Source organism: Odocoileus virginianus, chromosome 5 (genome assembly GCF_023699985.2).
Source record: "Odocoileus virginianus isolate 20LAN1187 ecotype Illinois chromosome 5, Ovbor_1.2, whole genome shotgun sequence".
Lineage (NCBI taxonomy): Eukaryota > Metazoa > Chordata > Mammalia > Artiodactyla > Cervidae > Odocoileus > Odocoileus virginianus.
In genome coordinates this window covers 74,584,239-74,605,603 of record NC_069678.1, presented here as the reverse complement: position 1 = coordinate 74,605,603, position 21,365 = coordinate 74,584,239, and the positions used below count along the sequence as shown (strand labels likewise).

The 21,365-nt window shown below is 39.5% G+C and overlaps 1 long non-coding RNA gene across 1 annotated transcript; it reads left to right on the top strand.

Annotated features, from left to right (window-relative positions):
* The first annotated feature begins 627 nt into the window (after positions 1 to 627).
* Positions 628 to 12,642, top strand: LOC110123493 (uncharacterized). Its single transcript, XR_002309530.2, has 5 exons — positions 628 to 3,501; positions 4,007 to 4,083; positions 4,844 to 4,916; positions 5,016 to 5,153; positions 12,381 to 12,642. It is a non-coding gene; the product is annotated as an uncharacterized lncRNA (long non-coding RNA).
* The last annotated feature ends 8,723 nt before the right edge of the window (positions 12,643 to 21,365 follow it).

The following is a 21,365-nucleotide window of genomic DNA, read 5'->3' as shown; positions in this document are numbered from 1 at the left end:
ATTTCCTTCTCCAGGGGATCTCCTCCCACCCAGAGATGGACTGGCATCTCCTGCATTGACAGGCACATTCTTTACCCCTGAGCCACCTGGGATACTACCTGATAAAATTTCTCATGATGTGACTCAGAGGCTGGAACCTATAAAAGTCTACAGACAGGGCCTTCCTCTCTGTAGGATCCATCTTCTTTGCACTCCAAAACTGGTTACTTCTTATTTATCTTTTTATATGTATATGAATCTGAAGTTTGATGAGAAGGGACCACTAAGTGCTAGTCATTGAGCTAGAGATTTCATATGTTTTTCCATTTAATTCTCATAACAGAGAATTCTCTCTGCTGATGAATGGTTAGAACTCTGAGCTTCCAATGCAGGGGATTAAGGTGTGATCCCTGGTCAGGGAACTAGGATCCCACAAGTGGCACAGCACTCCACCCCACCCCACCCCCGCAAAAAAATTAGAACAATCCCATGAGGTCTGTGCTATTACTCCCATTTATAAATGAGAAAACTAGAGCTCTGAGAATTAAGTATTAATACACTTTACCCTCCCACCCCCCCCCCATTTCATGCCAGGGTGCACAGGTGTGGTGCACAGGTGTAGTGCACAGAGTAAGTGTGTTACTTGCTCAGTCCTACTCCGCAGTCTCATGGACTGCAACCTGCCAGACTCTTCTGAAAATGAAAGTCTCCAAGCAAGAGTACTGGAATGGGTTGCCATTTCAAGTTAAAAGAGCCCTACCCAGCTTCAACACTTACCAGTTGTTTGATTTTAGCCAAATACATTCTGAGTTTCTTTATATGTAAGTTTTCAACAACAAAATAACTACTTCACAGAGATGTAAGGAAAATAGCAGATCCCAAATTTAAAACCTGTAGAGATAGTAAGATGATACTGACATGTCCTTCTCGTTGGTGAGTGATATCAAGGTCCCTGGAGCAAGTTCAATGGAATAAAATTTCCCAATTACTTAATAAGAGCAAAACACAGAGTTACAAAGCCAAGCCAGATTCCTGTCTCCAAAAAAGTTCACCATTGAGCAAGGAAGTTTACTATTGGACTACAAAAAAGGCAACAGGTCTTATCAAGAGCTGGACTAATACAGAGGAGTGCATGATAAATCCCACTTGGGTGAAGTTTTAATGGAAAAGGTAGAAGCTGAACCCTGAAAGTTTGCTTATTATGTGCTGGACACATGTCTGTGATCCTGAGAACATTGTTTTGTCTGGAGTGGGCAGAAAATAATGATTCTGAAAACAAAGGTGGGGGCCAGACTGAGAATCCCAGTGCCTCTCTGCTCTTATCCCTTCCAGATAACTCTCTTCTACCACTTTTCCTATTACTCAAAATCCAGTTTAACTCCTACCTCCTTTATTAAATCATCTTCATCACCACCACCCCCATAGGCCACCGAATGAGATTCCTCCATTCTCTGAATCCCTACACATTACTTTTATGAGTCTGACTCCAGTAAGTTATAAACTTGAGTGCAAATACTTAACATTTGTATGACTCCAGTAAGTTATAAACTTGAGTGCAAATACTTAACATTTGTATTCCTTATAATGCCTACATGCTTGTTGAAGGAAAACTCTGGCAACTATACTCCTATTTGTCATCACAATAAAACACATATAACACAGGTATTTCTATGTGAAAAATGAGGGAAGTTAAGGTATAAGAGACTTCATTAGTGGCCAGGGTCACATAGGAAGTCACAGGCAGTTCTAGAATATCAGTTCTGTGTTCTTTCCTTTGAATCACCCATTTAATGAGAAGTTAAATGATAAATATCTGACTGTTCTGTATAAATAGTCTAAGGACTTACATCTGATACTTGCAAGAAAGACTTCATGCTTGTGGTTAAGTCTCCAGTTCAGAAGTTCTGGGAGTTCAGTTTCACCCAAACTCAGATGAAAATTACTTACAGTAAAAGTCATATTTCATCATAAGTAATTAGAAATATAATTGCCCAGTGGATCAATATTCATACTCTATTATCTTCCTAGGTGATCAGTTCAGTTCAATTCAGTCGCTCAATCATGTCCAACTCTTCGTGACTCCATGGACTGCAGCATGCTAGGCTTCCCTGTGTATTACCAACTCCTGGAGCTTACTCAGACTCATGTCCATTGAGTTGGTGATGCTGTCCAACCATCTCATCCTCTGTTGTCACCTTCTCCTGCCTTCAATCTTTCCCAGCATTGGGATCTTTTCTAACAAGTCAGTTCTTCAAATAAATCAGGTAGCCAAAGTTTGAGTTTCAGCTTCAGCATCAGTCTTTCCAATGAATATTCAGGATTGATTTCCTATAAGATTGACTGGTTTGATCTCTTTGCAGTACAAGGGACTCTCAAGAGTCTTCTCCAACACCACAGTTCAAAAGCATCAGTTCTTCTGCAGTCAGCTTTCTTTATGGTCCAACTCTCACATCAATAATGACTACTGGAAAAACCATAGCTTTGACTAGATGGACCTTTGTTGGCAAAGGAATGTCTCTGCTTTTTAATATGCTGGCTAGGTTTCTCAAAGCTTTTCTTCCAAGGAGCAAGCATCTTTTAATTTCTTGGCTGCAGTCACCATCTGCAGTGATTTTGGAGCCCCCAAAAATAAAGTCAGTGTTTCCCCAACTGTTTGCCATAAAGTGATGGGATCGGAATGTTGAGTATTAAGCCAGCTTTTTCACTATCCTCTTTCACCTTGATCAAGAGGCTCTTTAGTTCTTTGCTTTCTGCCATAAGGGTGGTGTCATCTGCATATCTGAGGTTACTGATATTTCTCCTGGCAATCTTGATTCCAGCTTGTGCTTCATCCAGCCCAGTGTTTCTCATGATGTACTCTGCATAGAAGTTAAATAAACAGAGTGACAATATACAGCCTTGACATACTCCTTTCCCTATTTGGAACCAGTCTGTTGTTTCATGTCGAGTTCTAACGTTGCTTCTTGACCTGCATATAGATCTCTCAGGAGGCAGGTCAGGTGGTCTACTATTCCCATCTCTTTAAGAATTTTCCATTTTATTGTGATCCACATAGTCAAAGGCTTTGGCATAGTCTATAAAGCAGAAGTATATGTTTTTCTGGAACACTCTTGCTTTTTCGATGATCCGAGAGATGTTGCCGATGTAATCGCTGGTTCCTCTGCCTTTTCTAAATCCAGCTTGAACGTCTGGAAGTTCTCGGTTCATGTACTGTTGAAGCCTGGCTTGGAGAATTTTGAGCATTACTTTGCTAGCATGTGAGATGAGCGCAATGGTGTGGTAGTTTGAACATTCTTTAGCATTGCCTTTCTTTGGGATTGAAATGAAAACTGCCTTTTTCCAGTCCTGTGGTCACTGCTGAGTTTTCCAAATGTGCTGGCATATTGAGTGCAGCATTTTCACAGCATCATCTTTTAGGATTTGAAATAGCTCAACTGGAATTCCATCACCTCCTCTGGCTTTGTTCATAGTGATGCTTCCTAAGGCCAACTTGACTTCGCATTCCAGGATGTCTGGCTCTAGGTGAGTGATCACACCATCGTGGTTATCTGGCTCATGAAGATCTTTTTTGTATTGTTCTTCTGTGTATTCTTGTATCCTAGGTGACAGGAAAACCCAATCCAAAAATCATCATATTGAGTGAAAAGGTGATTTGATGAGTAAATTATATCAGAACAAAAAAGGTTCCTTAGAGATAAGTCTGCTAAAACCAAGATCTACTGGTAAATCTTAAAGAGAACAAATTATAACAGGCCATGCATGTATGTTATTTAAAAAAAAACACACAGGTTTTATCCTGTAGTTAATGGAAACTTACTGAACATTCATAAGTAAGAGAAAGATACAATCAGATCTACTAAAGTTTTTTTCTAAGACTCCTTTTTTCTCTCCCAAATAACCTGATTTCTTCAAGGAGAGAAACTTCAGTGCTTGGTAACCTTTTATAGACTCTGGATGATGATACTCTCCAGTCAAAAAGAGTCCCATGATAAGGTCCTAATATGTCTTCTTCACCTGTGTATTCCAGCACCCAGAACAATTCTGATAGTCAGAAAGTACCTAGAAATTGCTTGCTGACACTCTAAGTCATCTGTAAAGCAGAAGGTAGGTTCAAAGTTTAAAATTTTGTGATTCTTAAAAACAGCATGCAATACCAGAGCCTCTAACGCTTACCTCAAAGATAGTGTAAAGAATTGATTTCTTTTTATCTTTTTGCATTCTTGGAATTAAATAAGCTAAAATATGTTAAAATGCCTATCCTAGTAAACATTCAACAAAAATTAATTCCCTTTATGCTTAAAGTCAAGTTTCTTCTCATCTGCCCCAGACTCACACTAGCACATGTGACTGCTTGCTATCCATTAATTCCATTTAATTTGTTCTGAAGATTCAATGTGTGGAATTTTTAACTACAGCCACACCCTTTAGTGTACTTGCTTGAAGTGTGTTAAAATGGTCTGTTTCTTTTTTTTTAGGGTGGCTTTTTTCTTTAATGTAAATAAGAAATGAGAATTAGAAAAGACACTGGAGTTCATATAGTTGTATATACCAAATACTTATATACAGGCCAAGAGATGATGCTATAATTGTAACCTAGGACCATATCATAAGGGCCATGTGTGCCATTTTAAAGGGCAGCCTTTTTACAATGAAAGTTAAAATGAAGTTAATATCACAGAACATTTGCAAGCAAGGCAGAGAGATCATCAGATCTACCTCCTACAGCAAAATTTACTTACCTGCTATGAAGCTTAGGTCCCAGGCGTAGAAACTGTTGGTTGACTTTTTTTTTTTTTACTATATAGGTATTATATTTTGTATTTTCTTTACTATATGGGTATTGTAAGTTGTATTTTATCAACAGGATGCCACAAAGGACTATGATAAAACCAGAGTGAAACAGCTAGATCCAAGATGGTGGATAAAGTAAGCTAAAGGTCACTGCTTTCCTTGTCTTGATTTATCTCTTTGTTTCCATACCAACCCCTGAAAGCTGAAATACACTTGCCCTGATTTATCTCTGTGTTTGTTTCAAGTTACCTCCTAGTATTGGCAGAGATGCCTTGCAGCTGTACCATAAGAGATAAGTGCTTTGAGAAATATACAGTGGTCAACCACCCCCAACCAGCTCTGACTTGATCACAGGAATGTTCCAGCTCAGATGAAACCCAGAGGTATCTGAAAATTACCTTTGCTTCATTACCTTGCTAAGGTCTCCACCCAAAGTGGGGGTTTGTACTCTGCTAGGCACAACTGGTGCTGCATGCAAAGGAACAGGATAGACTGTGCATGCCCTGGCTGCCCTGAAAATCTCTGCTCCTTTCCTAGAGCCCTGTTGACCTTTTCACTTAAAAAGTGCTTTTAGAGCATGAACTCCCCTTCTCCTTCTCTGGCCATTGGATAAAAGCCTGGCCTGCGTGTACCAAACTCAGTTTCATTATTGGCAGTGCAAAACTGATTGAAAAAGAACCCCCTGACAGCCAGGGGATCTTCAGTTCAGCTGGAGCCCCAAGAGGGGGCCTTGCTTCTAACTCAGCAACACAACCTCTGTTTGAATATTTGTGCTTAATACAGAGCTCATTTCTTCCCATGTTTACCTATGCTATATGTTAGAAATTCTTCCTTTACTGAGGTGATATCTTCCTACTATAATGTTTTTTGTAAGTTCTTAGGCCTCTTTTTCTTCATATATAAAAACAAGGATGTGAACTAGATGAACTAAAGCTGAATAGGAGTCTAAAGGTCTATAATTCTGATATAAACTCCCTTTAAGTGAGCTATTTTACTTCTTCTAAATCATATCTTTTCCCCTTTTCCTTCAAAACAAAAATGAGATCCAACTTCCATTCTAATGATCTCCCTATGACCAATTCTAGTGTGTTAGCTGATTTTTTTTTTCCTGGGCTCCAAAATCACTGCAGATGGTGATTGCAGCCACAAAATTAAAAAACGCTTACTCCTTGGAAGGAAAGTTATGACCAACCTAGATAGCATATTAAAAAGCAGAGATATTGCTTTGTCAACAAAGGTCCATCTAGTCAAGGCTATGGTTTTTCCAGTGGTCATGTATAGATGTGAGAGTTGGACTATAAAGAAAGCTCAGCACTGAAGAATTGATGCTTTTGAATTGTGGTGTTGGAGAAGACTCTTGAGAGTCCCTTAATCCCTTAGATCCAACCAGTCCATCCTAAAGGAGATCAGTCCTGGGTGTTCATTGGAAGAACTGTGTTGAAGCTGAAACTCCAATACTTTGGCCACCTGATGCGAAGAGCTGACTCATTTGAAAAGACCCTGAAAGATTGAGGGTAGGAGGAAAAGGGGACGACAGAGGATGAGATGGCTGGATGGCATCACTGACTCAATGGGCGTGGGTTTGGGTGGACTCTGGGAGTTGGTGATGGACAGGAGGCCTTACTTGATGCAGTTCATGGGGTCGTAAAGAGTCAGACATGACTGAGTGACTGAACTGAACTGAGGATAATCTATACTCTGATTCATCTTTGAATCCTCTAAAATGTCATGCTTTCTTTCCAGAAATAAATCCCAGATAATATATGATCAAATGATTTTCAATGAAAGTGCTAAGACTATTCAAAGGCAAAAAGTCTTTTTGCTTGGGAAAATAGTACATGGATAGTCATATTGCAAAAGAATGAAGTGAGACCTTTACCTAATACCATATAAAGAAATTAACTCAAAATGAATCTGAGACCTAACTGTAAGACCTAAAATAATAAAACTCTTAGACAGAAATATAAGGCAAAAACTTCATAACATTCGATTTGGCAATGACTTCTTAGATATGACACCAAAGGCTCAGGCAAAAAAAGAAAATATGGACAAATTGGACTTCAAGAAAATTAAATACTTGTTCATCAGAAGACAGTATCAATGGAGTAAAAAGGCAACCCACAGAATGGGCAAAAATATTTCAAATCATGTATCTGATGTCTACAGTATAGAGTGAAGTAAAACTCAACAACAAAAAAACCAAACAACCTGATTCAAAATGGGCAAAAAACCTGATACACACTTCTCTGTAGAAAATATACAAATGACCAACCAATATGCACATGAAAAGATGCTCAGCGTTGCCAGTCATTAAAGAAATGCAAATCAAACCTACGAGATATCATTGTATCTCACTCTCATTAGTGTGGCTACCCCCATAAAACAAAAAATTAAACAAAAAAAAAACAACTAGAAAATAGTGTTTGTGAGAATGTAGAGAAATTAGAACCCTGTGCAATGCTGGTTGGAATACAAAATGATACAGCTGCTGTGGAAAACAGTAAGTGGTTCCTCAAAAAAATTAAACAGAATTATAATACCATCTAACCCAGCAATTACATTTCTGGGCATATACTCAAAAGACTTGAAAACTAAGTCTCAAAGGGATATTTGTACACCCATATTCTTAGCAACATTATCCACACAATAGCTAAAAAGTGAAAGTAATGCAAATATCCATTGATGAATGAATGGATAAGCAAAATGTGGTATATACATACAATGGCCTACTATTCAGCCTTAAAAAGAAAGGAAATTCTGCATATGCTACAACACAGGTGAACTTCTGATGACAGTGTGCCAAAGGAAATAAATCAGTTACAAAAAAAACAAATACTGTGTGATTCTATATACTTAGAGTAGTCAAAATCCTAGAAGGTAGAAAGGTGGTTACCAGGGGCTGGGGGAGAGGAGAATGAAGAATTATTGTTTAATAGGTGTAGAGTTTCAATTTTACAAGATTAGAAGAGTGGCAGAGATGAATGGTGGTGATGGTTGCACATTATGAATGCATTTAATGCTAACTGAATTGTACACTTTAAAATGGTAAAGATAATAAATTTTATGTTATGTGTACTTTACCAGAACTTTAAAAAGTTGTAAAAAGAAAAAAAAAAAAAGACATGCTCTGATGAGTTCTGGAGCTGCAAATCTCTCTTCCCTCAAGGAGCTCTCAGAAACATAAACAAATACTAATAGAATGTGATAATTACCATAATAAGTGTATATATAAACATTATGAAAACACAAATAAGGGGTAACTAATTTTGTCTGGGAGAGAATAATTTGTTAGGGAAGAATGATCAAGAAAACTTTGGAAAATAAATATTCTTGAAGTATCTTTGAAGGGTGAGTGAAATAGCCATCTAAAGGAGAGGAAGAGCATTCAAGAGGTAGAGAAGAAAAAGGGCAGGGCGTGCTCCAGGAATCTGCAACTAGTTGGCACAGTGGAGGGCAGGGTACAGGAGATGATACTGGAGCGCCAGATCATGAGGCCTGCAGTACCAGGCTAGGCACCCGGCCGTACCTGAAAGGTAGGCCTTAAAGAGTTTCAACCAAGAGAATGATGTAGTCATACTTGGATATTAGAAAAGATTAATTAGCAGTGCATAGATAAGAATAGAGGAGCCAAAACTGAAGGTGGGGAAAACAGGGATTGTTGTAGAAAATCAGGTGAGAGATTATGAAGGCTTGAAATAAGCAGAAGAAGTAGGACAGAAAAAAGGGACAGATCAGAAAGATGTAACAGGTGTACAGTGTTAGAATAATAAGACCTAAATGGTTTCTTAAATGTGTTGTTCATGGTACAGATAAAAGTTCTCATGTAGAAGAGATTGTTCTTGTTCAGGGAGGTTTCACTATCACCAGCTCTGAACAACCAGTAGCGACTTCTGGTATACAGTTTAGAAAGTGAGCCTAAAACTCAGTCTAGGTACAATAAGAAAGAGTGATGGGGACTTCCCTGGTGGTCCAGTGGCTAAGACTGCTCTCCCAGTGCAGGCGGCCTGGGTTTGATCCCTGATCAGGGAACTAGGTCCCACATGCCACAACTGAGAGTTCACCTGCCACACTAAAGATCCTGTGCCCAGCACAGCCTAATAAATAGAACGAGTTTTTAAAATGATGAATTAAGAATGTCTGCTGAATGGGAAAACGCTAGCACCTGACAGATATTTAGCATTCCACTCTCAGGCAGAGGAAACATTAGGATACACTGAGTGTATTAAAGAATACATATGGCATGTTTCCATTTTTTAAATTCAAGAACAGACAAAATTAATTTTTGTTGATGGAAGTCAAAATAGTTATGTCTGCATGAGGATGTAGACATGGACAGGAAAGGGGCACAGAGGAGCCTATTAGAGTGCTAGAAATCTTCTAGATCTTGATCTGGGTGGAGGTCACACATGTGTATACATCTGTGAGCAACCAATAAGTGGTACACCTAAGTTTTGTACTTCTTACTATATGAATTGTATATATCAATTTTAAACAAAGCAAATATGTGTTTAAGGAATGGCAAATAGTTGGATGTTGTATAGGGTAAGGAAGAAAGAAAAAGGTTAGCAGATTACTGGGAGATAAATTTGGAGAAATAATAGGATGGCAATAGACTGTGAAGGGTTTGGGAAACCATTTTAGAGTGTGGGCTTCCCCGGTGGCTCAGCAGTAAAAGAATCTGCCTGCAATGCAAGAGTCATGGGCTTCATCCCTGGGTCAAGAAGATCCCCTGGAGGAGGGCATGGCAACCCACTCCAGTATTCTTGCCTGGAGAATCCCATGGACGGAGGAGTCTGATGGGCTACAGTCCATGGATCTGACACGACTGAATCGACTGGGCATACACATTAAAAAGCTTGACTTGTTCCTACAGCCTTTGGGGAGTATATAAAGCTCTGGATAGTCCCATATCTCTGGTTTGGCTGTGCAGAGTCTCCTTTGGAGAGAAAAAGGTGAAGAACAGTTTCTTTGACCCAGCTTGGATCTCAGACCCAGTATCCTCTTGGCTAATGGTTTATCAATTTTATATCCATCCTTGGAAATCATAAAAGGGAGGGGAATCCAATTACCTTTGAAAGTACCTGGCAAGTGACTTTAATTCAAACTTTGAATATTTTTTATTATAGACCTCACATAACCACATTGCAAAGTCTCAAACCTAAGGAAAGGGGGCATGAACTGTGGATAATTCTACTATAGTAGTATTAGCATTTTCATATAGTGGATTTCATAACAGTCTTTCTTCTTTAAAAAACAAAAAACAAACAAACAAAAAAAAAACAGCTCTTCAAGATAAGACAGCTGGCCTGTGCTGATAGCCCAGTACCAGAGACTAGGTCAGATATGGAAAAGCATAACCAAAATTTGTCTCTGAATGTATTTTGGCTAGAGCAAGGCAGAATCTAGAAGTAAACCAGGTCAGAAATACATGTCTAAAATGAAAAAACAAAGGGCTAGAGTGCAAAGGTGGAAAGGTTCAAGTGTTAGCCACTATATGTGTACAGAAGTTCCTTTAACTGGGTGCCTACAGTTTTTGTGAGCTGTATGTAGTTGCTTACAGTGTTGGACTGGATAGTTGTAATCTTAATAATTTTGTTTTATTTTCATTTAACCTTAAATCATATGCATTTTTCATTTTACTATATAGTCTTCATAACTATTTGCATTTTCAGAGGTTAAGTTTTATTTTTCATAGAATAAAAATTAAAAATAAATTTTTTTTCATTTATTTTTATTTGTTGGAGGCTAATTACTTTACAATATTGTAGTGGTTTTTGCCATACATTGACATGAATCAGCCATGAATTTACATGTGTTCCCCATCCTAATCCCCCCTCTCGCCTCCCTCCCCATCCCATCCCTCTGGGTCTTCCCAGTGCACCAGCCCTGAGCACTTGTCTCATGCATCCAACCTGGGCTGGTGATCTGTTTCACCCTTGAAAAAATAAATTTTTAAAGTAAAAGTTTTATTTTATTCCTTTTAACAATTTTGCTTTATTTCCTTTAATGTGTATTTTACAACTCCTAAATCTTTTCTAAAATTATTTTCTAATAAATGACTTTTATGTTTGTAAATATTGGGTTGAGTGAAAAGTTAAAATTTCATCCCCATGAACTTTTTGGCCAACCCAATATTTAACCCAATCTTAAACTGTTAAAATGAAATTATTATTTTTTTCTAATTATACTAGAATTATATGCTCTTTTCAGAAAATCTGGAAATTTTAGGAAAACATAAAGAAGAAAATGGAAAAGGAAATGGCAACGCACTCCAGTAGTCTGGCCTAGGAGAATTCCAGAGACAGAGGAGGATGGAGGTCTACAGTCCATGAGGTCACAAAGTCAGTCACGACTGCGTGACTGAGCATACAAAGAAGAAAGTAACAATGTCAATAGACCATACCCCCCTATCTTAAGATCATCAGTCTAAACAACTTTTGGGCATATTTCCTTTCAGCCTTTTTTTTTTAATGCATTTTAACAGTTGAGATCACACTTTGCACATAATATATTTTTTGTTTAATGTTTTCTCATTGTTCTTCAGTTGCTAATTTGTGTCTGACTCTTTGTGACCCCATGGACTGCAGCGTGCTAGGCTTCCGCGTCCTTCGCTACCTCCTGGAGCTTGGTAAAACTTAAGTCCACTGAGTCAGTGATGCCATTCAGCTATCTCATCCTCTGTCACCCTTTCTCCTCCTGCCCTCAGACTTTCCCAGCATCAGGCTCTTTTCCAATGAGTCAGTTCTTTGCATCAGGTGGCCAAAGTATTGGAGCTTCAGCTTCAGCATCAGTCCTTCCAAGGACTGTTCAGGATTGATTTCCTTTAGGATTGACTGGTTTTATCATAAGTATTTCTCCACATCGTTAAGAATTCTTTGTACAGCCATTAAAAAGAATTCATTTGAATCAGTTCTAATGAGATGGATGAAACTGGAGCCCATTATACAGAGCGAAGTAAGCCAGAAAGATAAAGACCATTACAGTATACTAACACATATATATGGGATTTAGAAAGATGGTAATGATAACCCTATATGCAAAACAGAAAAAGAGACTCAGATGTATAGAACAGACTTGTGGACTCTGGGAGAAGGCGAGGGTGGGATGTTTCAAGAGATCAGCATCAAAACATGTATATTATCTAGGGTGAAACAGATCACCAGCCCAGGTTGGGTGCATGAGACAAGTGCTTGGGCCTGGTGCACTGGGAAGACCCAGAGGTATCGGGTGGAGAAGGAGGTGGGAGAGGGGACCGGGATGGGGAATACATGTAAATCCATGGCTAATTCATTTCAATGTATTACAAAAACCACTGCAATGATGTAAAGTAATTAGCCTCCAACTAATAAAAATAAATGGAAAAAATAATAATAAAATAAAAAGCAAAAAAAAAAAAAAAAGAATTCTTTGTAAATACAGTTTTAGCAGCTGTAAAATTTTATATAAAAGAAGGTGTCATAGTTTGCTTAACCAGTCCCTTATTGTTAGGCGTTTAAGTTACTTTTAATTTTTTTCTATTCTAAATAGTGCTTTTTGCCTTAAATGTATACGACTGAAGCGACTTAGCAGCAGCAGCAGCAACATAAAGCACTATAATATTATTTCCTCAGGGCTTCCCTGGTGGCTCAGTGGTAAAGAGTCGGCCTGCCAATCCAGGAAACACAGGTTCCGTCCCTGGGCCAGGAAGATCCCACAGGCAACGAAGCAACTACTGAAGCTCCATTGCTACAATTACTGAAGCCCAGGCACCCTAGAGCCGGTTCTCCGCAACGAGAGAAGCCACAAAAATGAGAAGCCGGTGCACTGCAACTAGAGAGGAGCCTCTGCTTGCTGCAATGAGAGAAAAGCCCACACAGCAATGAAGATCCAGCACAGGCAAAAATAAATAAAATTTAAAAATAAAAAAGATATTTCCTCAGAATTCTAAGATGGAGGATTTCTACATCAAGTAGTATGACAATTTTAAAGCTTCCTGATGTGTATTACCAAATTAATTTAAAAGATCTATCCTAAATTCTATTTCCCTGCTATGTGGGAGAGAAAGCTTTAAAAATGACAGGTTTCTCAGAATCTCTGAATAAAGGCTATAGTATCCACAAACACAATTTCCTTAAAAAAAAAATACTGACTAAAAACACAGGAGTGCCAGATTTTGGGGGGGGGGGGGACTTGTCACACTTTAGTTACTTTGATGTCCCCCTGGAGTCTGCAAACACACCTTCTAAATAGTCAAGTACCCCCACCTTACAAGCCAACAATATTTTAGACAGAGATTACCTAAAGGGTAGGCAACATCAATGAAACATCTTGCTGTGTCTCCAAAGTTCCCCAGAGAATATGACCCAAGATCACTTACAGTTTTGGAGGGGAGACTGTCAAAGAGATCCTTGGAGGGATTAGCAGTTCAAGCAGATCTTATATGCAGCTCTGAAGTTTTCTTGTTTAGACAACCCTTGGTCCAGTTCCAGAATCCTTGCCCAGGCTTAGATCTCTCCCTACATTCCTCCGAGGGCCCTCCAGACATCTATAACCTTGAGAGAAATCTTGAGATTCCACTTTGTCTCTCTGGCCCACATACGCTTGCTTACTCTAATTCCCTTCTACCAATTCTCACTCCATTTTTCCGCTCTTGATCTTCCTGATCTTTTCCTTCTCTCTCCTCACTCTCCTGAGTCTTAAGTTTCTCTCTAAACTTCTCTATTAATGCTCTCCCTCTCCCTCTCTGTCCTTGTTTTCTCAAACTTTCAGCCCTTTCCTCCTCTTCAACAGGGACACAGCTGACCTTAACTAGGAGCCGCCTCTTACTATTTTGTCCCCAGACTTCTCTCCCTTGGACTTTTCTGTTCTCTCCAAATGGCACACACAGTCTCAGTTTTGCAGGAGTTTCTCCCAGCCTCTTTCACACCTAAGACAGGTTTCTTTCACCTTGTTACCAAGGAATACTCTTTGAAGAGCACTGTTACCCCTCTAACCGAAAGATGACCTCCTTCTGCTACTTATATTTATCATTGTTGTTGAGTCACTCAGTCATGTCTGACTTTGTGCGACCCCATGGACTGCAGCACACCAGACTTCCCTGTCCTTCACTATCTCCTGGAGTTTGCTCAAACTCATATCCATTGAGTCAATGATGCCATCTAAACTATTTCATCTTCTGTCGCCCCCTTCTCCTCCTGCCCTCAATCTTTCCCGGCATCAGGGTCTTTTACAATAAGTGGGCTCTTTGCATCAGGTGGCCAAAGTATTGGAATTTCAGCTTCATTGTCAGTCCTTCCAATGAATATTCAGGGATGATTTCCTCAGTTCAGTTCAGTTGCTCAGTCATGTCCGACTCTTTGTGACCCCATGGACCGCAGCATGCCAGGCTTCCCTGTCCATCACCAACTCCCAGAGTTTACCCTAATTCATTCCCATTGAATTGGTGATGCCATCCAACCATCTCATCCTCTGTCGTCTCCTTCTCCTCCCGCCTTCAATCTTTCCCAGTATCAGAGTCTTTTCAAATTAGTCAGCTCTTCACATCAGGTGGCCAAAATATTGGAGTTTCAGCTTCAGCACCAGTCCTTCCAATGAACACTCAGGACTGATCTCCTTTAGGATGGACTGGTTGGATCTCTTTGCAGTCCAGGGGACTCTCAAGAGTCTTCTCCAACACCATGGTTCAAAAGCATCAATTCTTCAGGACTCAGCTTTCTTTATAGTCCAATTCTCACATCCATACGTGACTACTGGAAAAACCGTAGCCTTAGGATTGACTAGTCTTATCTCCCTGTAGTCCAGGAGACTCTCAAGAGTCTTCTCCGACACCACAGTTCAAAAGCATCAATTCTTCAGCACTCAGCCTTCTTTATGGTCCAACGCTCACATCTGTACATGACTACTGGAAAAACCATAGCTTTGACTATAAAGTCCAAGAAGGAATCAGTTACATTATGCCCATATTTTCCTCTATTCAAATTAGGATACATGAGAGTGCAAGTTTATAAGCATACTTATAGTTGCAACAAGATAGGATAATTGAAATCTGAGCTGTCCTCAAAAATCTGGGACATAATGTTGCTATAAATTCCACCTCTCCAGAACCCAGCTCTCCAGCAGTTTCACACACACAGAGAAGTCTGAACATCCTTGGAGTTGTCAGGAAGTTCGTGTTCTATATATTACACTCAGACTAAAAAGAAGTGTTCTCTTTTTTGTCCACTCTGGAAGACAGAGTTTTGACTACACGTCAACTTAGGTCTAACCTTCCAGATTGCTATTTATAGGACATACACAGAGGGATTCTTTAACTGGAGATTTTACAAAGGTCACAAAAGTGTTCACTGAGAAAGACCAAGTCCTTGCTCTGAAATGGAAATGTACGGTTTATTGCCCATTGACTTACAGATTAATCTATTTACTGATCTTCAAAGCTGCTTTAGTAGGTCCTGGTTTAAACTTCAGTTCTTCCTTTCTAAGAAAACTAGGGGAAACTATTAACCAAAGTGAACTCCTCAGGTCCAGTTTAGACTTTCCTTTTGGCACTATCCAAATTTTATAAAGTCTCTTCTGCCTGGAGCCCTTAATCTAAATCTCCATAACTGTATTGGCTCAAGGTTCACTTTAAGTACAATCTTAATGGATCATATTCCTGAGGAAGTTTGCTTCCTCCAATAAGCCTGCAAAATTCTCTCTTATATTCTTGATTGTCCCCTGAAATGTTACTCTTTGTGAATTAATATGGCTCTGCCTAGCTCTAGATAAAATCCTAACTTTCTGTCATGTGTCTTGTCTGTTGCATTTTCTGTGCACTTTTGTCCTCCCCTACAGTGAAGGGGGTATTTTAAACATTTTTGTTTCCAGAGAGAGCAACTTGCTGGTTGGAGGATCCAAGTTTAAAATGGACCCCCCAGAGAAACATGTATGGCTTGAGGCATCCTGTGTAATCCAATAAATATCCACCCTACCCCCAATCCATATTTGCTGGCTAAAGCAAATGTGAGAGTCAGAGAGGGGAAGGAGTCATGTTCAAGCAATTTTATGTACAGTCTTGGGCAGATTGCACATGCTCAAGAGTTCACACACTTTTCTCCCAGAAGTGACCTTCAACTCTTACTTTACAAGCACTTCCAACTAGTTTGGATATCTAGTTTCCATAACTATAGCAGATCAAGATCATCAACTAGTAGGTGGGAGTTGGGGGTGCAGAATAGGTTAGTGGTGAAGAGTACAGATTCTGGTGTCAAACTACAGGCTTGAATTTTGGCTCTGCCACTTCCCTAGCTATATGACTTTGATTGAGGTACTTCACCTTTTTCTGCCTCAGTTTCCTCATCTGTAGAACAGGAATAATAATAGCACCTATTTCACACAATTTTCATAAGGTTTGTATACATAAAGTGACTGCAGCAGTAGGTACTATATGAGTATCAAGTAGAGTGGGTACACTGGTAATAGTTCTTATGAAAAGTAAAAGAAGTAACTTTAAAAACGTGTCAGGCATAGACCTTGGAACATAGAAGATTTCTAGTGCCCCTTTTCCTTTCTTAAACATGCCTTAGGCTTGCATCCTACTAAGCCTTTGCAACGTGGTACTTCCTTGGCATGATAAACTCTATTGCCTTTCTTTGCTAGCAAACTGTTCATTCTTCTTCACCCAACTTAAATGCATTCTCCCCTCTGTAGTTTCCCTTGTCTTTTTTTGGCTCCTTTGGAGAGAATGAGTCACTCCCTCTTCTTCAGCACCTACTGCTATCACCCTGCTTGATCATATTGTATTGTAATTACTTATTTATGAATCTTCTCCCTCACCAGACTTTATGGTCCTCCTCCATGGCTGGAGCCACATCTTATTTTCACAGCCTCTATCGCAGTTCTGTCCCTCAATAAATGTTTTGATGAATGGAGGAATAATAACAGCCAACACAGAGTGCTTAGTTCTAGGCTCTGTTCCAATGCTTTACAAATATTAATTTTAATCTTGACAACAGTCATATGAAGTATTATTATCATCTCTAACTTACAGATAAGAATAAATGACTCAAAAGAGTTTATGTAATTTGTCTAGGTCACCTCTGCTACTCATTGTCAAAGCCAGGATACTAATCTAAGTAGTTGGTATCAGAAACTAGGCTTTTAACTCACCCAGTACAATGTCTCCTAGAGAACAAGAGAACAAATAATTGCTCGCAAACTTGGCTTTCCCAAAGGTCTCACTTTCTCAGGCAAATGAGACGTTCATCTAGCAAATATTTACATAGTGCTTTCTATGTGTACACCATCATGTTGAGCACCGATCTCTAATTGCTCCCTCCTTTCTCCTATCACCCCTCAACCTAATCCCTACTACCTGCCCCAAAACTCCACTGTTCTATGAGTTTCTTTCAGTTTCTTGAATTTGTTGTACTCTGTGTTTCGGCTTTGGAACCACAATTTCAGTTTGCCCTGTTAACTCATGCTTATCCTTCAGTTCTGTTTGTGTACATGCATGTGTGCATGCTTAGCTGTGTCCCACTATTTGGGACCCTCCGGACTGTAGCCCGCCAGGCTCCTCTGTTCATGGGATTTACCAGGCAAGAATACTGGAGTGGGGTGCCATTTCCTCCTCCAGCGGATCTTCCCAACTCAGGGACTGAACTCGCATCTTCTGCCTTGGCAGGCAGATTCTTTACCACTGAACCACCTGGGAAGCCCTTCTTTCTGCAAACCTTATGTTATCGCTGGCACCCCCCACCCCCACCTCAAGTAAGTTACATGCCCTTGCTCTGAGTTCTCCACAGCTCTCTGCATTTTCTTTATCATAGCGTTTGTATACTTACTATTCTTGCCCCTTTTCTCATCTGCCTTCTGCACTAGACTAGAAGCTTTGTGAGGCCAAGGACTGAGTCTTATCTAGGTTATCACTGAATATGCAGCACTCAACCTGATGTCCAGCACATAGTAGGTGTTTGATAAATATTTGTCAAATGACCAATTTAAGGATGACCATGACAAAATATCTATCCTTAAGAAGTTTACTTGGGGACAAAAAAAAGGTCTAGTGGGGATACAGAAAATGAAAAGAATAGATTATAATAGATTATATACCAGGATCCTTCAGGGACACAGAGGGAAAGATTTCTGACTCAATCTGGAGTAAAGTGGAAAGGGGACAGTTCAGCAGAGTCTTAAAGGAATAGTGAGAGTTTATGAAGAGGAAAGAAATAGGTCATAAGCAAGAGCTATACTATAAACTGTTTGGTTGCCTAAGTGGCTAAACCATTTTTTCTGTGTTTCTGAAAAGAATACTAAACTAAACTTAGTTCTACAACTGATTGTTCTAATGTGAGTTTGGAGACAATATGCCATAACATAAAAGGCAATATGATGAGATACTTTTATTCTTTAAGTGGCTGTTCTGTGAATCCCCATGAAAATCTCTTTTACCTCTATCATCATATTTATCACACTGCACTGTCATTAGCAGAGTGGTTCTACCCACGTGATGAGATATTTAAGGCCTTGGGGTTAAAGTCCTTTAAAAGTCTGATTCAGTTCTGTATATCCCTAGTACCAGAACAAAGCCGTTCCAGCAAGAAGGTCTGTGAATACTCCAACATGACTATGAAGTCTTAGATGAGTTGACCTCCAGCAGTCTCTCAGCTTTGTCTCATGTCCCATACTACATGTTCCAGTCAACATATACCTTTCAGTTCCCTGAATAACACTGGGCTCTTAAGGCCTGTGGACCTCCCCACATGCCAATGCCACTCCCACTGTCTCTTCACATTCATTTTCCCAGTTCATCATCCAGCTAACTCCTACTCATCCTTGAAGCTTCAACTTAAACATCACTCCTGAAGAAAGCCTTGGCCGGCCCAGAGAGAAGTTTAGACCTTCCTGTTATATGGTCTTATAATATGGTAAATTTCTCACCAGTGTCATTTATCACACTTGTAAATACTTATTGTCTCTCCAGTGGAGCAGAAGTTTCATAATTCAGCACTTGGAACAGAATATATAAGATAACAGGTGCTCCAAAAAACCCTTTTGAATAAGTTACTGAATAAATGAATAAAGTGCTATAATTCATTTTTAATATGATTTTTTAGTGGCCTGGGCTTCCCTGGTGGTTAAGCTGGTAAAGAATCCGCCTGCAATGTGGGAGACCTGGGTTCCATCCCTGGGTTGGGAAGGTCCCCTGGAGAAGGGAGCGGCTACCCACTCCAGTATTCTGGCTGGAGAATTCCATGGACTGTATAGAATTCCATGGGGTTGCAAAGAGTCAGACATGACTGAGCAACTTTTGCTTCAGTTTAGTGGCTTAGCTTTCAGGAGGCTCTATGATAGATCAGAACTGATCAAATTAGCAAATAACCCTTTAGTATTATAAACATTTCCAATGCCCCATTAAGAATCAGGGTTGTTGCTCTGCCAAGCAAACAGTTGAAGAACAGTGTCTTAACCAAGACAATTTACAGGGACCTCTATGCACACCACCTTTTTTCCCTCTGCTCTTGAATCATTTCTAGTAATCCCTTCCTTGCTATCAAAATCTCCTGAGCTTGTTTTCCTAAACCAGATTTCAACTCATCTCTTGCTCCAAGTTCTCCTTCCTGGTTCTTCAAAGGCTCATCTGATTCCAGCCAGCCAGAGGATTCCCATTTCCTCAACAGCCTTGCCCAGAGCATCAGAATATTATTGCTTCTGGCCCCAAGCCATCCTACTCAGCGCCTCTCCAGCTCCTACCAAGCCTTTCTCAAAAGCCCTGGCACAAGGTAAGGGTGTGGAAGAGTCGAAGGAAAAGAGTTTCTGCTGTCAATGAGCTCCCAGTCTATCAAGGAGACAAAGTGTTAGTTGCTCAGTCATGTCCAACTCTTTTTGATCCCTTGGACTGTAGCCCACGAGGTTGCTCTGTCCATGGGATTTTCCAGACAAGCATACTGGAGTAGTTGCCTTTCCCTTTGGCAGGGTATCTTCTGGACCCAGAGATTGAACCCAGGTCTCCTGCATTGCAGGCAGTTTCCTTACCATCTGAGCCACAGAAGAGACTATCGACGAGACAAAAGATAAACACAAAAAGCAAAACAACCATAGCATACTGTATTTGCTTAAATGCCAAATAATGTGAATGTATAGAGAGCATTTGTGAGATACTTCAGAGGAGTCATCATCCTTGAATCTTCCTTCTTACTTACCACACATCTGACAACATTCCAAATATTGTTTCTTTTATTTCCTTCTTCTGGGATAGCTTCTTCTAAGATAGATCTTCTATTTTTCCCTTTCTCGCTTTTCCCACCACCATCGCCTTGGTTTGGACCCCATACACTCTCCTCTAGATTATGATAAGAGCCTCCCAGTTTATCTCTTTGCTTCTATTCTCAACTCCCATTCAATTCATTCTCTATTGTAGCCAGAGTCATAATCTTTTTTTCCCATATCTATGATTATTTTTTTGTTGTTGATGTGTAGCTGATATACAATATTCTATAAGTTACAAGTTACAATATAGTGATTCACAAAGTTTGTACCCCATTTAGTTATTATAAAATATTGGCTATATTCCCTATGTTGTACAATATACCTATATAACTTATTTTGTATGTAATAGTTTGTACCTTTTAATCCCCTATCCCTATACTATCCCACCCCCTTCATTCTCCCCACCAATAATCACTAGTTTGTCCTCTATATCTGTGAGTCTGTTTCTTTTTGTTATATTCACTAGTTTATTGTATTTTTAGATTCCACCCAGAAGTGATATCACACAATATTTTCATTTTTCTATCTGACTTATTTCACTACCATAATGCTCTCCAAGTCCATTCATGTTGTTGCAAATAGCAAAATTTTCATTATTTTTTATGGCTAAATAGTATTCTGTTGTGGGCATCCCAGTGGCTCAGTGGTAAAGAATCCGCCTGCAGTGTAGGAGCTGCAGGAGACCCAGGAAGAGCCCCTGGAGAAGGAACTAGCAATACTCCAGTGTTCTTGTCTGGAAAATCCCTTGGACAAAGGAGCCTGGTAGACTACAGTGCATGGGATCGCAAAGAGTTGGATACATGTTTGAACGACTGAAAAACAACACAAGAATAAATATTCTGTTCTATATACATACACCACATCTTGTTTATCCACTCATTTGTTGATGGGCATTTAGTTTACTGCCATGTCTTGGCAACTGTAAATGATGCTCCCATGAACATTGATGTGCATGTATCCTTTCAAATTAGTATTTTTGTTTCTTTTGAATTTATACCCAGGAGTGGAATTGCTGGATCATATAGTAGTTCTAACTTTAGTTTTTTGAGAAATCTCTATACTCTTTTTCCACAGTGGTTACACCAATCTAATTCCCACCAACAGTGTACGACTGTTCCCTTTTCTCTATGTCCTCACCAATATTTGGTATCTATATTCTTTTTAATAATAGCCATTCTAACAGATGTGAGGTGATATCTCAGTGTGGTCTTGATTTGCATTTCCCTGATGATAGTGATGCTGAGCATCCTTTCATGTTCCTGTTGGCCACCTGCATGTCCTCTTTGGAGAAATGTCTATTCAGTTCTCCTGCTCTCTTTTTTTTTTTTTGGCCCATTTTTTAATTGGATTGGGATATTTTTTGTATGTTGAGT